At 45.4% G+C, this 14,090-nt stretch overlaps 1 protein-coding gene across 2 annotated transcripts in view; it reads right to left on the bottom strand.

The window, feature by feature from the left end:
• ZNF469 (zinc finger protein 469) overlaps positions 1–14,090 on the bottom strand; it is a 221,212-nt gene that overhangs the window by 113,293 nt on the left and 93,829 nt on the right. For both annotated transcript variants that reach the window (XR_012647491.1, XM_075008907.1), the window contains exon 2: positions 5,740–5,849. The gene's annotated coding sequence lies outside the window, so the exon portion shown is untranslated. The remainder of the gene's footprint in view (positions 1–5,739; positions 5,850–14,090) is intronic.

The following is a 14,090-nucleotide window of genomic DNA, read 5'->3' as shown; positions in this document are numbered from 1 at the left end:
ACGCTAGAGAAGTGGGGTTTTCACAGAAAACAGTGCATCTCTTTTGTTTTGTTTCAGAGCAGAGCAGATGAGAGAACTAGATCAGATTTCCCAGGAAGTCACCAGTAAGGGAGTGGGTGTAAAAAGTACAAGGAACTTTATTAGCAAAGTCAAATGCATGCGTGGTGACTCATCTGCCCTCTCCTGCTCTGAGCATACCCTGCTGAGCTACATCCAGAGAGAGAGAGAGACACAAAGAGAATAAATCATTGTTTGAGACTTACACCGTGCCTGTCATCCCTCCAAAGCCGTGTCTACACGTGCACGCTACTTCGAAGTAGCGGCACTAACTTCGAAATAGCGCCCGTCACGGCTACACGTGTTGGGCGCTATTTCGATGTTAACTGACGTTAGGCGGCGAGATGTCGAAGCCGCTAACCCCATGAGGGGATGGGAATAGCGCCCTACTTTGAAGTTGAACATCGAAGTAGGGCACGTGTAGACGATCCGCGTCCCGCAACATCGAAATAGCGGGGTCCGCCATGGTGGTCATCAGCTGAGGGGTTGAGAGATGCTCTCTCTCCAGCCCCTGCGGGGCTCTATGGTCACCGTGTGCAGCAGCCCTCAGCCCAGGGCTTCTGGCTGCTGCTGCGGCAGCTGGGGATCCATGCTGCATGCACAGGGTCTGCAACCAGTTGTTGGCTCTGTGGATCTTGTGTTGTTTAGTGCAACTGTGTCTGGGAGGGGCCCTTTAAGGGAGTGGCTTGCTGTTGAGTCCGCCCTGTGATCCTGTCTGCAGCTGTGCCTGGCACCCTTATTTCGATGTGTGCTACTTTGGTGTGTAGGCGTTCCCTCGCAGCGCCTATTTCGATGTGGTGCTGCGCAACGTCGATGTTGAACGTCGACGTTGCCAGCCCTGGAGGACGTGTAGACGTTATTCATCGAAATAGCCTATTTTGATGTCACTACATCGAAATAAGCTACTTCGATGTAGGCTTCACGCGTAGACGTAGCTAAAGTGTCTTATAAAACTAATACGCCATTCTTTTTTTACAAATGGGGAAACTGAGGCACACTGACATGCAATGACTTGCCCAATGACACGCAGCTGCGAGACAATTGCAGAGGCAAGAACAGAACTCAGATATCCCTAGTCCAAGTCCTGTCCACTGGACTATACCTACTTCCCGCTATACATTTGGTTGAGATATAGCTAGTGTATACTAGACAACTGGAAGGATCCTATATATGGTACACAAAACAGAGGGCATTTACTCTTGGACGCAATTCTCCTGCTGCTGAAGAAAGAATGTGTTGCTGCATTTGCATTATCAGAAATGTCTCCTAGATTAACCTAGTTCTGTGAAGTCTAACCCTGTAAGATAGCAAAATCCAAGACGTACAAGGTACATGTGGAGCAGAATAAACAACTCCAGCTGTTTAAGAGAATACTTATCAATGCTTTCAAGTGTTAAATTTGGCCCACCATTACCTACCCCTCCTCCCGCTTCTCCATGGAAACGTTAATGCTTCTTTTCTCCCATACACACACTCTTATGTGTTTTAAAAAACTACCCACTGCCAGCACCTCAATGCTTGTAAGCAGCCCTCCAATGACAAGTAAGAGAACGCATGCACATGCTCATTAGCTAAAAGCCATCATGCACCATGCAGTGCTCATAAGCTGTCTATATCAACAAACCAGTACGTATTACCCAGTGCTGAGCAGCAACCCTACAATAACAAATCATGAGGGTTCCTTTACAAATGCAGGGTATTACAGCAGTAATGACACAGATTTCAAGTTCCAGCCTCCACAGGAAAACCAAAAGGAAGGTAAAGACTTTTAAATGATAAAAGACACATTGTTGATTCTTTTATACCAGGTTTTACGGCATGCATTATGAACTACTTTGCCAAACAAAAGCATATAAGATTGAAGTAGCGGCTACTTCTCAATAGCCCTGTTCTGATTTTCTTTAAGTTGCAATAACTCCGCTGGCCTGCTGTCTATTTAGAGTCACATAGCTAACTAGCATTCAGTCTGGGTTCCAGACAGATTTAAATAAAAGTTGATGCAAATCTGAGAAGTCTTCTGCAGCATGAATATCCACCAGCCAAACCAAGTATATACATAGGGCTGGATTCAAAAAATCCTGTAAAGTAACCTTGGTATAAATATGAATCAAAACAGTTCCAGCTGCATATGGTAACTTTCTGTGCTGAAAATTTTTGGCCTAGTTCTCATTAACTTACAGTGCAAGAGAGCCTTAAAGGAAATAGGGTACATCTTGCACTCATATTATGGCTCCTGTCAAAGCAGTGTAATGGGGCTCTTGTGTAAATGAGAAAAGGCCTTTTAACATAAGAACGGCCATTACTGGCTCAGACCAAAGGTCCGTCTAACCCAGCATCCCGTCTGCTGACAGTGGCCAGTGCCAGGTGCCCCAGAGGGGGTGGACCGAAGACAAAGATCAAGCGACTTGTCTCTTGCCATCCATCTGCAGCCTGTGACAAACAGAGGCCAGAGACACCATTCCTACCCCCTGGCTAATCACCTTTTATGGACCTAACCTCCATGAATTTATCTAGCTCTTCTTTGAACTCTGTTGCAGTCCCAGCCTTCACAGCCTCCTCTGGCGAGAAGTTCCACAGGTTGGTGTGCACTGTGGGGAAAAGACCTACCTATTACTTTAATTTGGTGTCCTCTAGTTCTTATATCGTGAGAACAAGTAAATAACTTTTCTTTATTCACCCTCTCCACACCGCTCATGATTTTATAGACCTCTGTCACATCCCCCTCTCAGCCTCCTCTTTTCCAAACTCAAAAGTCCTAATCTCGTCAACCTCTCCTCACATGGGACCCTTTTGATTTCAGGGGCATCTTTTGACTTAAGCTCTAACTCAATCACGCTGCTTAGCCCAAATGCAAACATGTTGTGCATGCTGGGCTCTCATCAGCTCTCTCAAGGCGCAGCAGCCTTAGTCCTTGTCAGGAAGGACAAACCAGGCATTCCAGGAAGAAATACTTGCGATTCAGTTGAGTCCACACTAACTTCATGTCCCACCAGGGTGGTGCCACCTTTGGCAAAGACAAAGACCTGAAGTTCTGGCAACTTTCGACTATTAAAAATTCCAGGTCACTTTTCATACAAGTAGAGGTGTTATGGCCAAATGGCTAAAGCGCCCTCCTTTGCTACTTCTCCCAACCTCTTGTGAAGCTGTCATGTTCCGCCCCTGAGGCGCCTTCATTTCAAGGGTAGGAAAAGTCACCCCTGCCTATGCTATTTGTAGCTTGCTTTATGATCCTTTGTAAGAAAGGAACTACTGTACTTTAATGTCATATATTATTACTGGGCAAAATACTTGAATCCTCTCTGTTTCCGCATTCAATACTCCCATCAAAGTGAATGTGAATTTTTACATGAGTCAGAATGTTAACATTGGACCCACTGATATTATTAACAACAGTGACAGTGATAATAAAAATAAGTTATTATACCCAGTGTTGTTATTGGCGTTGGAAAAATTCACCCATGCCCACTGTTCTGTCTGGTGCATTCAGGACCTGGACAGGTAAAGACTAACATGCTACAAGCGATGAGGTTAGAATTGTCGGCAAATTCTTCTCAAAAGGTTTCTCTTGCCAACAGCCTGATGCTGAGGAGCATTAATATTTTATTCCTAGTAACTAGGTAAGAGTCTCGGTAGCTGTTCAGCCTCTAAGGAGTTAAGTCCCAGAGAGTGACTCAGATTCCTCAACCTAACACTCAAAAGTCCCTGTATAACCAGACTTGGCACTTCGAGACAGCTCCACAAATCCAGAGTCTGAAATGCACGGTCTTCCGTTTGTCAGACGAAGGCAAGTCCCAGTTAATTGAGGAAACAGAACAGCTCTCTCAGGTCCCCTCCAGGCTGCTGCCTGGTTTCTTCAGAGTGAACGTTGTGCAAAGAAAATGACATTTAAGTCAGTGACTCTACTCACCCCCCACCGTAAGCTGGCGTGTGCTTTTAACTCCATCCGTGACTCTGGAATTACAGCACAGCTCTCCCAGCAAAACAGCAAACTTGTGCCTGACAGAGGATGCACAGCATCCACCTTTCTCAAAAAATCCTGGTTTATTTAAGGGGAACAGCAGAGATCCACGATCTGTCACACCCACAGCCTAGAGCTGGATGCCAGTTCTTAATAGGACACACAGTACTGAGGAAATGCCTATCTGGCATTGTACATTATTTCTTGCACAATTCATCTTATACAGACACCACGCTGTGAAAAGGAGGGAAGGTGAGAGGAAGCCAAAATAAAATGGTAACGGAAAAATAAAAAACTCTCGGAGCCTTCAAATATTTGCAAGATTCCTCTCCCCTGCTTCTTGTCTGTATATTGCTGAGGAAGGAGAACCTTCCAAAATGTACAGTAGCTGTTTAAAAAAAACCCCTCACTAACTACTGCACACAATTCAAAGGAAATATAGGAAACCACAATTCTCAGCTCTCCATAAGAGGCAAATGGAAAGTCACTTAAAGTGACTCCTGTCTTAAAGTGGCAGGATCCATTTTTTCCTTTTTTTGTTGTTGTTATGGGAGGAAAAACGAAAATCAAAGCAAACCCAAGCACGCAAACATCAGGAAAATGCAGGTCATCTGCACAGCTGTGAAGGTTCGACAGATTTGTGCAGTCAGAGGTGCCATGCCATTAGCGAGCCATTTTCTTGTGCTATCCTAGGAAGCCCAGTTGTCTTCTACAAGTTGAGCAGTTAAACCAGGAGACACTGACAGAGTTCCCAAAGGACTGGCAGTCCCCAGAACACTGCATTCCCCAAAGCAAAAGCTGGCTGGGGATGGGATTGCTTTCCACCCCAGGTATTCGTGATGCCTGGCGGGTATGATTCCTAAAACTTGGCAAAGTGAACATTCAACTGTCCTGAGTAGCAGCCATGGGGGGATGCAGTTTCGTAAGTGCACTCCAGAGATAGTAGCCAAGAGGAAAGGGCTTAAAAAAATCCTCAAACAGCAACAACAAATGAAGAATGCACATCAAAGGCAACCTCTCTGTACAGCAGATGAGCAGATCTATCTGCACATTTTTTTTTAAACAGATGAACTCGGGCAGGGAGGGAGTGGAACTGCATTTTAACTCTTTGCCTGTCAGAGACACAGGGACTATCACACACCAGGGGAAAGGGGAAAAAAAAAAAAAAACAAATCACACAACAATTCTCAATCCAAGCAGTCTGAGTTTACAAAAGGCAGCACAGCAATGACAGCAGAAGCCAAGCTGTGTTTATCTTAGAGGTTCCAGTGACTAATACCTAACCCGCAGAAGCATGACCACATAGACCGTCTAATGAAGAAGGGAAAAAGAAAAAGGGGTGGAGGGAAGGAATTTTTAACTGTAAAAATCAAAGGCCGTTATTTTAAAAAACTCTGGGATGACACAAATAGCTGGAATACCTCAGGGCAGAGAAGCATCGTGTTTTAACTCTTGCCCAGCTCGTTGTGACACTGAACGAAAGCAGGGAAGAGGAAGAAAGTTCAAGGTATGTTTCGGTGCAAATGCAGAAGCCCATAGCAAAGCAGAGAAAACAACCCAAGGAATAACTGAAGCACATGCTGTGAGCCGAGGTATTAAAAACCCCATAGCACTGACATGTGGCAAGCAGTACATTTTTAACTCCCTCTCTCCAGGCCAAAACATAAAGAATATTCACGTTACAGCAGTGAAGATCCCTAAGTGACAAAAGGGTGTTTACTTACCTCGTTATAAATCGGCGAGGTGGAAGGGCTGTGCTCTCTTCTGTGGGGTTTAAATAGAAAAGCCAAAGGCTTATGAGCAGCAGTCTAGCCCTGTGCAGTTCCTCGGTAATCTGTGGATAAAAAGAGAAGTCTTCATTACTGACCACAGGCACAGAGACTTGAAGCACACGCCCCCTCTAAGCCGCATCAGCCAGTAGCACACAGAAGTGAGTCTACGGGAGCAGGAGACAAGCTGAGCAGAGACCACAGTGATTTATCTGCACCTCTCTGGTGGAGATGGGGGCAGGAGGGGGGAAAATGGAAAAAATAAAACAGCTCAAAATACAGCAAAAGGGGGAAATTAGGGTCATAACACCTGTAGGTTACCAGGCATGGGGGCATGCTAACCGCCCCGGGGGAAGCAAAACCCCAATCCCACCACACTCCTTTAATCAAAACTTAGCCAAGACCTTAATTTAAAAAAAAAAAAAAAGTTCCTATGGAAGTACCAGATAATTGACTACATTTTTAGGCCTTTTGGAAAACAATCTCATCTGGTGATGCTTCAATGCTCCTGCCAGAGAAGGAAAAGCTGCCTGTTCTAGTTACAGTATCAAAAACACACATCCTCATTCACCAAAATCTCTGTTACACCAGGGTCAAGGCAGAGTTTCAGTGGTGTTATTCCTGATTTACACCAGTGTAAAAGAACAGAATCACACCCTCCCCACGACTTCAGTGCAGCTGCTCTAGATTTACCCCAGTGTAACTAAAAGAAGAAGGCGGTCCTTTTTTCCCTTAGGTCACAGCTGGATGGGTGCATATCTTGTTCAAACAATACTCTCCTCACAATTTTTGACGATTAAAAAGTTAAAGAGGATTATCTCCTTGTTCTCTGTGGAAAGAGGCAGTTGTAGCCTTTGAAATCTCTTGTGAAGCCAGTCTGGATTTCCATAGCATGGAGACAAAATTCCTTTTCCAATTATCCTTATTGCGTACGTAGTGCTGTAAATGTAGAGACTTATTTGCCATCTGATCTTGACATTCAAGTGGAATTTCAATAAAAAAATCTTAGGCTGGACACCATCCAAACTGATTCTAATACAATAATATTTATAAGTGTATATAAGTTTCTATATGGGAACAGCTACACAATGATTTCGAGAATATGGCCTGGGGACTTACACACTGGTGTATGGGGTCTAAAACTACGTTTGGCTTTTATTGTAATAAAATGCATGTGGTTTGGAATTGCTCATGTTTAACATCTTTTTTTGTAAACCTCAAAGGCAAGCAAACATTTCTCAGTTGTATTGTCATTGCTATACGCTACAGAGAATCTGTGTCGTATTTTGTACTATTGTCTTATATCATATGTACAACTTCCATCATGTGCCCCTTTTGGATTTCCTGCACAAAGACAAACTTAGAGATTCTCTCTCATTCTAGCTCTACGTATCATAGAAAACCTGAAAATAACGCACAGGTTTGCATTCCGGTAGTCAGGCTCACCACCAGGAGAGAAGAGGGCAGTTGCCCTGGGCCTGGCCTTTCAAAGGGGGCTGGAGCTGCAGGCCAGGACAGCACTGTTCCCCCCACCTCCATTTTCCAGCCAGACCTAAATGAGCTTTATTACATTAGGCACATTTTACAGGTGGATCATTTGCAACACAGCAAGGTAAAGCGGCACGCCATGGTCACAGAGCAAATCAGAGCTGGGAACAATATCCAGGTGTCCTGCCTTCCAGGCCCTGCTGGCACTTCCAGACAACTGTAGCCTTGACACATCATAGCCCCATCCCAAGACGATCTCGGCAAGGGCTTAATTTTAAGCACGAGAGTAGTCCCTGGAAGTCAAGTATATATAAGTCTCTGCAGGATCAGGGATTACAGTTCTAATGCCTAGTAGATGGGACAGGGAAACAATATAATCCCCTCTCCTTTACAGACTTCTGTACGGTGGAAAACACATTGAATTGGGGCCCAATCAAATTCACAGCTGTGAAAAACGCATCAGGGACAGTGAAATCTGGTCAGTCACTGGGAAATTTGGCCTTGCGTGTGCTTTTACCTATACTACCAGTGTGTTTCTCACATTGGGTACCCTCACCCAAAGGGGAATTCCAGGGGGTTGCATGGTTATTTGGCGGGATGGGGGGAGCCCTGAGGTACTGTCACCATTACTTCTACGCTGCTCTCAGAGCTTGGCAGCTGGAGAGCATCAGCTGTTGGCTGGTCACCTCGCCCTGAAGGCTGCACCCCACCAGCAGCAGTTGAGGTAAGGATGGCCTGGTATGGTAATGCCACATTTCCTCCTGTGCTGCTGTCTTCAGAGCTAAGTGGCTGGAGAGTGGCAGCTGCTGACTGAGGACGCAGCTCTGCTTTCAGAGCTGGGATCCTTGCCAGCAGCCATGGTTCTCCAGCTCTGAAGACAGCCCCATTGCCAGCAGCAGCACAGAAGGTTAGCAGTACTGCAAACCCCCTCTACAATAACTTTGAGGCCCCCCCGCCAACTCCTTTATGGGTCAGGACCTGTACAAGGACAACACTGTGAAATTTCGGATTTAAAGGGCTGAAAATCAGGATATTTATCACTTTTAAAAATCCTGTGACCATGAAATTGACCATAAATTTAGCAGAGCCCTACATATAACATACCCCCTTAGCAGTATGTTACATATTCTCTGGAGACCATCGTGAGCATACCCTTAACATCTGTTTTGCAACTTTTAGAAAGGACCTATGCTTTAAAAATGTGCATAAACAAAACAGCACACCCACCTGCAGAGTGCCCGTGTGTTTTACCCATTCTGACACACATATATGCTCCACAGCAAACTTTACTGAAGCCAAAGAATTTAAGCTGATGTGCGATCAAACTTTTAGTCCCCATATAGTGCTGTTTTGGAAAAGCAGACCGTCACTCAAATCATGCATGTTAGAATACAGACTGTATTGATATAATTGTTCTGAATCCACGCCCATGAAAACAATTCTACCATTGTCAGAGACAGCTTCTAGTTCCACGTAATAAAAGGAACTTTTCCTTTCAACCTTCTCTGCTTTGGCCTTGGTCAAGACATTTTTCATCTGACATAAATCAAAGCCAGGTGCATCTCTTTGCATCAAATTGTTTTCTAGTAAACACAGCTGAAGAATATTTAAATAAAACCCACCCCATTCACTGTAAGTGCAGGAGTAATGATCGTTTTACTTGCACGTGCCACTGACTTCCATCTGGAACTTTTGGAGGTACTAGATATTTACAAGAAAAGTCCCTGTTCTGTCACACTTTGAATTTATCTTATGACACCCAAAACACAGTTGCTTGTTTTTACTGGACACTTCAGGCTAACGTACTGCTTCGTGGGCTCCGAGAGCCGACAATTTCCTCGTGGCGCTCACGTTGACCCATATGCTTCTGGGGCTTTGAAATTACAGGAGGAGCAGCCAAAGGGAATGCTGCTCCAAAGGTGGTTGCAGCACAGAGATGCTCCATTCTGTGCTAAGATGTTTGCACTGGCTGGTTGAATATTCATTGGTCCCCGATTTCCTTTCGCTTCTGCCAGTAGCTCACACAGAGGTGAAGACAGGCAAGCTGAGGGCCTGTTGACTCAAGGACCGAACTATGTTTACCTGTCACTTGGAGGAGCACAGCAGAGGATGTTCGTAAGAAACCGGTGGCTGTTACGGAGATGGGGGGCAGAAAAAAAGTGACAAAATGACCTCCTTCCCTGGAAAGGCAGAAAGACCCTGGCCATTGTTTCAATGCCCCGGTGGTCCAAGGACTCACTCTTTGGGGATGTTTCCCCACTCCGATTTTTGCAAATATCCCCTGGATTCAGGGCGAGCCAAACCAGACTCCCAGCTCACACTGCAAACTATGGGGCTATCCGAACCCAAGGCTAAGTCAGGAGCTATGTGCTGGTCCTCCATCATTAGGGCTCCATGGCAGGAGCAAACATTCGAAACGGCACCCAAAAGCATCCCAAACAAATCCTGCCTTTGCACGAGGCTTTGGGGCTGAACCAAACCTCAGCCCTGTACGTGTCATGTTCAGAGCATGTCTGGATCCTGCTCCAAAGTCCTCAGCTGGGACTCATCTCTGATTAGGACCTGCCCAGGGTGACTGGAACCTGCAGAACGGCCAAGCAGCTGTGTGCCCCGTGAGACGGTCCAAAGGCAGGTACTTAATATGCAATTTTAGAAGGTAGATGGAGGCCGCTGTACAAACCTGTAGGGTAGGTTGACAGTTAAAGGCGGGAGGGCCTGGGGCTTGTGACCCCAGCCCACCAAAGAGTCAGACCTGAGGGAGATCACCTGATTCCACACTCAAGAGCAGCAGTTAGCTGCAAGGAGAGGGGGCCTCCTAGGAAACAGCAGAGTGTGAGAAAGGTGCCCACAGGAAAGACCCTGATACCAGGGGAGGCTGGAGGCCAGAGCCTACGCTGGGAAACCCTGCCTGGGTCTGGACCTGGGCCTGGAGCTCAGGAGGCTGAGCTGCATCTAGGCAGGCCCAGGAGGGCTTGCTGGGAGGACAGACTCATGGAAGAAAGAGCTCCTAGCATGAATGAGGTCATCGGAGGATGAGGTGTTGTATCACGGTGACGAGCGTTATTTTGGGACTCGCAGACAGTTATGAGCCATTTCATCCAACTCTGAAAGGGTTCCTTGGGCTCCAGGTTGTCCCATTCAGCCAGAAGAAAGAGCCAGTTCAATCAGATAGGTACTCTCAAGTAGTTAGTTAATATATTACCACATTTATTGCTGAACACACATTTAGGTGACCATAGTAGTTTACCATGGTGCTTACTAGAAATATCAGCTTTTAATCTATGGGAGACAAGATGAAAACAAGAGATAGGGTAAGCTGAGAGGGTAGGTGCACGGATGACTAATGAAGAGATGGCAGGAAGGTCTGCAGGAGTGGAGAATTTTCAGTTGATATCTGAAGCAGCTGGCAAACAATTCTCTCTTTTGATGCCAGAAATTGTTCCCTATATCCTTGCCAGAGTTTTGACACCATTCCTATTTCCTCATCGTCCACCCAGCACCCTTCCCCTTTGCTTTCATTGTCACCCTCTTTCTGGCCCTCACCCGAGCATCCCTCTTCTGTCCTTGAGTTATGATTTTCCCCTGCACAACGAGTAAGTATGTATTTTCAGCCAGTCAAAGGGAGCTTTTAGAGTAAGGAAAACAATGACAAAGAACAAAAGTAACATCTGTCAGGCAGAGACAGCACTGTGTGCATGTCTCTCTCCTCTCTAACATGCTGCACTTCTTCTCCCCACAAAGTAGCTGCAGCAAGACACACCCCAGGAGAATGTAGGTGAGTGCTGCTTATTATCATCATCATTCACAGGCGTGTTGTGAACAAGACACGAGAAGTCGTTCTTCCGCTCTGCTCTGCGCTGGTTAGACCTCAGCTGGAGTGTTGTGTCCAGTTCTGGGCACCGCAGTTCAAAAAAGATGTGGAGAAACTAGAGAGGGTCCAAAAAAGAGCGACGAGAATGATTAAAGGTCTAGAGAATGCGACCTATGAAAAAAGGTTGAAAGAATTGGGCTTGTTTAGTTTGGAAAAGAGAAGGTTGAGGGGGGACATGATAGCGGTCTTCAGGTATCTAAAAGGGTGTCATAAGGAGGAGGGAGAAAACTTGTTCTTCTTGGCCTCTGAGGATAGAACAAGAGGCAACGGGCTTAAACTGCAGCAAAGGAGGTTTAGGTTGGACATTAGGAAAAAGTTCCTAACTGTCAGGATGGTCAAACAGTGGAATAAATTGCCCAGGGAGGTTGTGGAATCTCCATCGCTGGAGATATTTAAGAACAGGTTAGATAGATGTCTATCAGGGATGGTTTAGATAGTACTTGGTCCTGCCATTGGGGCACGGGGCTGGACTCGATAGCTTCTCGAGGTCCCTTCTAGTCCTAGTGTTCTACAATTCTATGATTCTATAATATCGGGAGGAGAAGTAGATGGGGCATGCTATGAAAAAAGTCCCTCAGATTATGCCTGTACTACACTAAAAGTCTACCAGAGATATGCAATTCTAGTTATGTCACTGCATAGCTAAAATTGATGTATTTATACCGAGGAAGGTTGACCTCTTCTAGTCCTTACATCTCATGAAGAGTACAGGGGTCAATTTTGCTCATTCACAGTAGACATGTGAAATTGAACCCCAGAAGATCGACCCTGAGCAGGTCGATCTTCTGTGGTAGTGCAGATGAAGCCTTAGTTTGGAAAAGCAGAGACCACAATGTCACTATAAATATCACATTCCAATTTCAATCAGTTTTATATTCCTATTTAAAAAAAAAAAAAAAAAAAAAACCTGCCTTGGTTTAGGATAAGGCTTTGCCGTCTCTCTTATGAGAAATTGCAGGACAGGGACAGGGGCAGCTATTTATACAATCCTGAGGCGAACAGAGACGCAGCATCCCTTACCAGTCTCTCATAGACATTCAATATGAGAATCCTGCTAATGAAAGGAAAACAGAGAGAGGCTGAGAAGCAGAGGCCCAGGGTGTGGTAATTCAAGAAGGCAGGGCTGGAGTCATGAATGAAACCTTTCACTGTGGTCCAGGGCAAGCCAGCGGTACGGCACATTGAGGAATTCAAGAGTTCCGTACACCAAAACAGGCAGCGGAATACATTAACAGGAATATGGAGACATAACTTTGCTTTAATTAGCAATGGTGTTGTATCCGTGTCAGTTCTAGGATAGGACAGGAACACAAGGCGGGTGTGGTAGCATCTTTTATTGGAACAGCATTTATCAAGGAGAGAGACAAGCTTTCACGCTCTCCAGAAGAAGACATTGGTGTGAGCTCGGAAGCTTGTCCTGCAAAAGATAACCCCCGACCCGCCTCGTATCTTTAATTAGCAGATGGGAGAATGTGGCAGAAGTGCGTTGAAAAGGGAGAATGCCAAATCCGGCTGCAAATGTTACCGATGGGTAGTTACAAAGAAAAGAGGAAGAAAAAATATATACCTATCTGCAGTAATAAAAAGTCCTGCTTCCCAAATTGTAAATCGCTGTCTTTATTTTTTCCTGTAATTATGTCTCTAAGGGATAACTAAAATTTACATTTTTGCAGGACCTGTGTAGTTTATTCAGAGACCTGTTTAGCACCAGGCTGAGCTAATAAATAGACTTATTGATACCTGCACTTATACATTATACTAAATACACATTCAAACAACTGGCCTATTTTACACCCAACTATATTGTGAACAAATTATTCTCTTTTCCAGAATGGTGTGGGCACACACAGACACCCACTATATACACACACGCTCTCTAACCCCCAGCTGAGCTATGAATGGCTGTAGTGTACAGAATTACTATATACTAATGGCTTTCAAAACACTTGGAGAAAAAAAATGTACAAAGATTCCTTCAGACTCTCTGTCCAAGTTTGTTTCACCTTTCTCCCTTTACTTTCCCGCCCCAAAAATAAAAAAGGAGAGGAAATTATTCCTTAATACTCCTGTACAAAAATAAACTAACCTTTCTCTCCTTTGTCTTCCCCATTGCAGCCAGAACAAACTTCTCTTTCCTGTCTCTTATTAGAGGATAATGCGCCCATGAAGTATTTACTCCTCCTACACCTAATTTGTTTGGAATTATTTATATGAATGTCCTCTAGAAACTTACTTTCAGCCTCAGCCATGCTTTAACCTGAAGGCCCTTGGTGCAAATCCAGCATAGGTCAGGACAAGCCATAAATTGTTACCATGGGAGGACCATGCTGTGGCTTACATGGAATGAGCTTGTTGGGTCTCAGTCCAATACTGAAAGAGGAGGCATCCAAAAAAAAAAACCCCACCAACTGGGCTGAACCTAGACACACCCTTTGGCTTTATTCACCTCTGCTCTTTAGATGACCGCCTCCTAGCAAAATGAGGCTTTCTGCTAGCTCAATCCCCAGCTGACGGCATTCCTTCAGCCGTTGTCTGGCACATCCCAGGACGAGCTCAGCTCAGGGGCTGTGATGGTGAACAGGTGTGAGATATATTAGAATGGGCTACAGAGGATGAACTGCTCCAACTGGGAGGGAGGAGGCGGGTGCACTGGCCGGGCAGTGTGAGGCGAGCTGGCACATGCTGGACCCATGCTTGGGATGGGACAACACTTCTGAAGTTCTGGGGCTAGCGTAGACTTAGCCAAAGAAAGAAAGAAGAGGCATGATAAGGAGCCTAATGAGGCCCTCCCATGAATATGCAGCACCTCATTAGCATAATGGCAGCTGCGAAATCCCCTTATTCCTATAACCAAATAGTGTGCGGGGTCCTTTCGAAAAGGTCCCCGTGTAGACGAGCTGCGCGCGAACAAAATTTTGAAGTGCCGCGGCTGCCATTATGCTAATGA

This window comes from Carettochelys insculpta, chromosome 14 (genome assembly GCF_033958435.1).
Source record: "Carettochelys insculpta isolate YL-2023 chromosome 14, ASM3395843v1, whole genome shotgun sequence".
In the NCBI taxonomy this organism is placed as follows: Eukaryota; Metazoa; Chordata; order Testudines; family Carettochelyidae; genus Carettochelys; species Carettochelys insculpta.
This window is presented reverse-complemented; position numbering and strand designations above follow the sequence as displayed.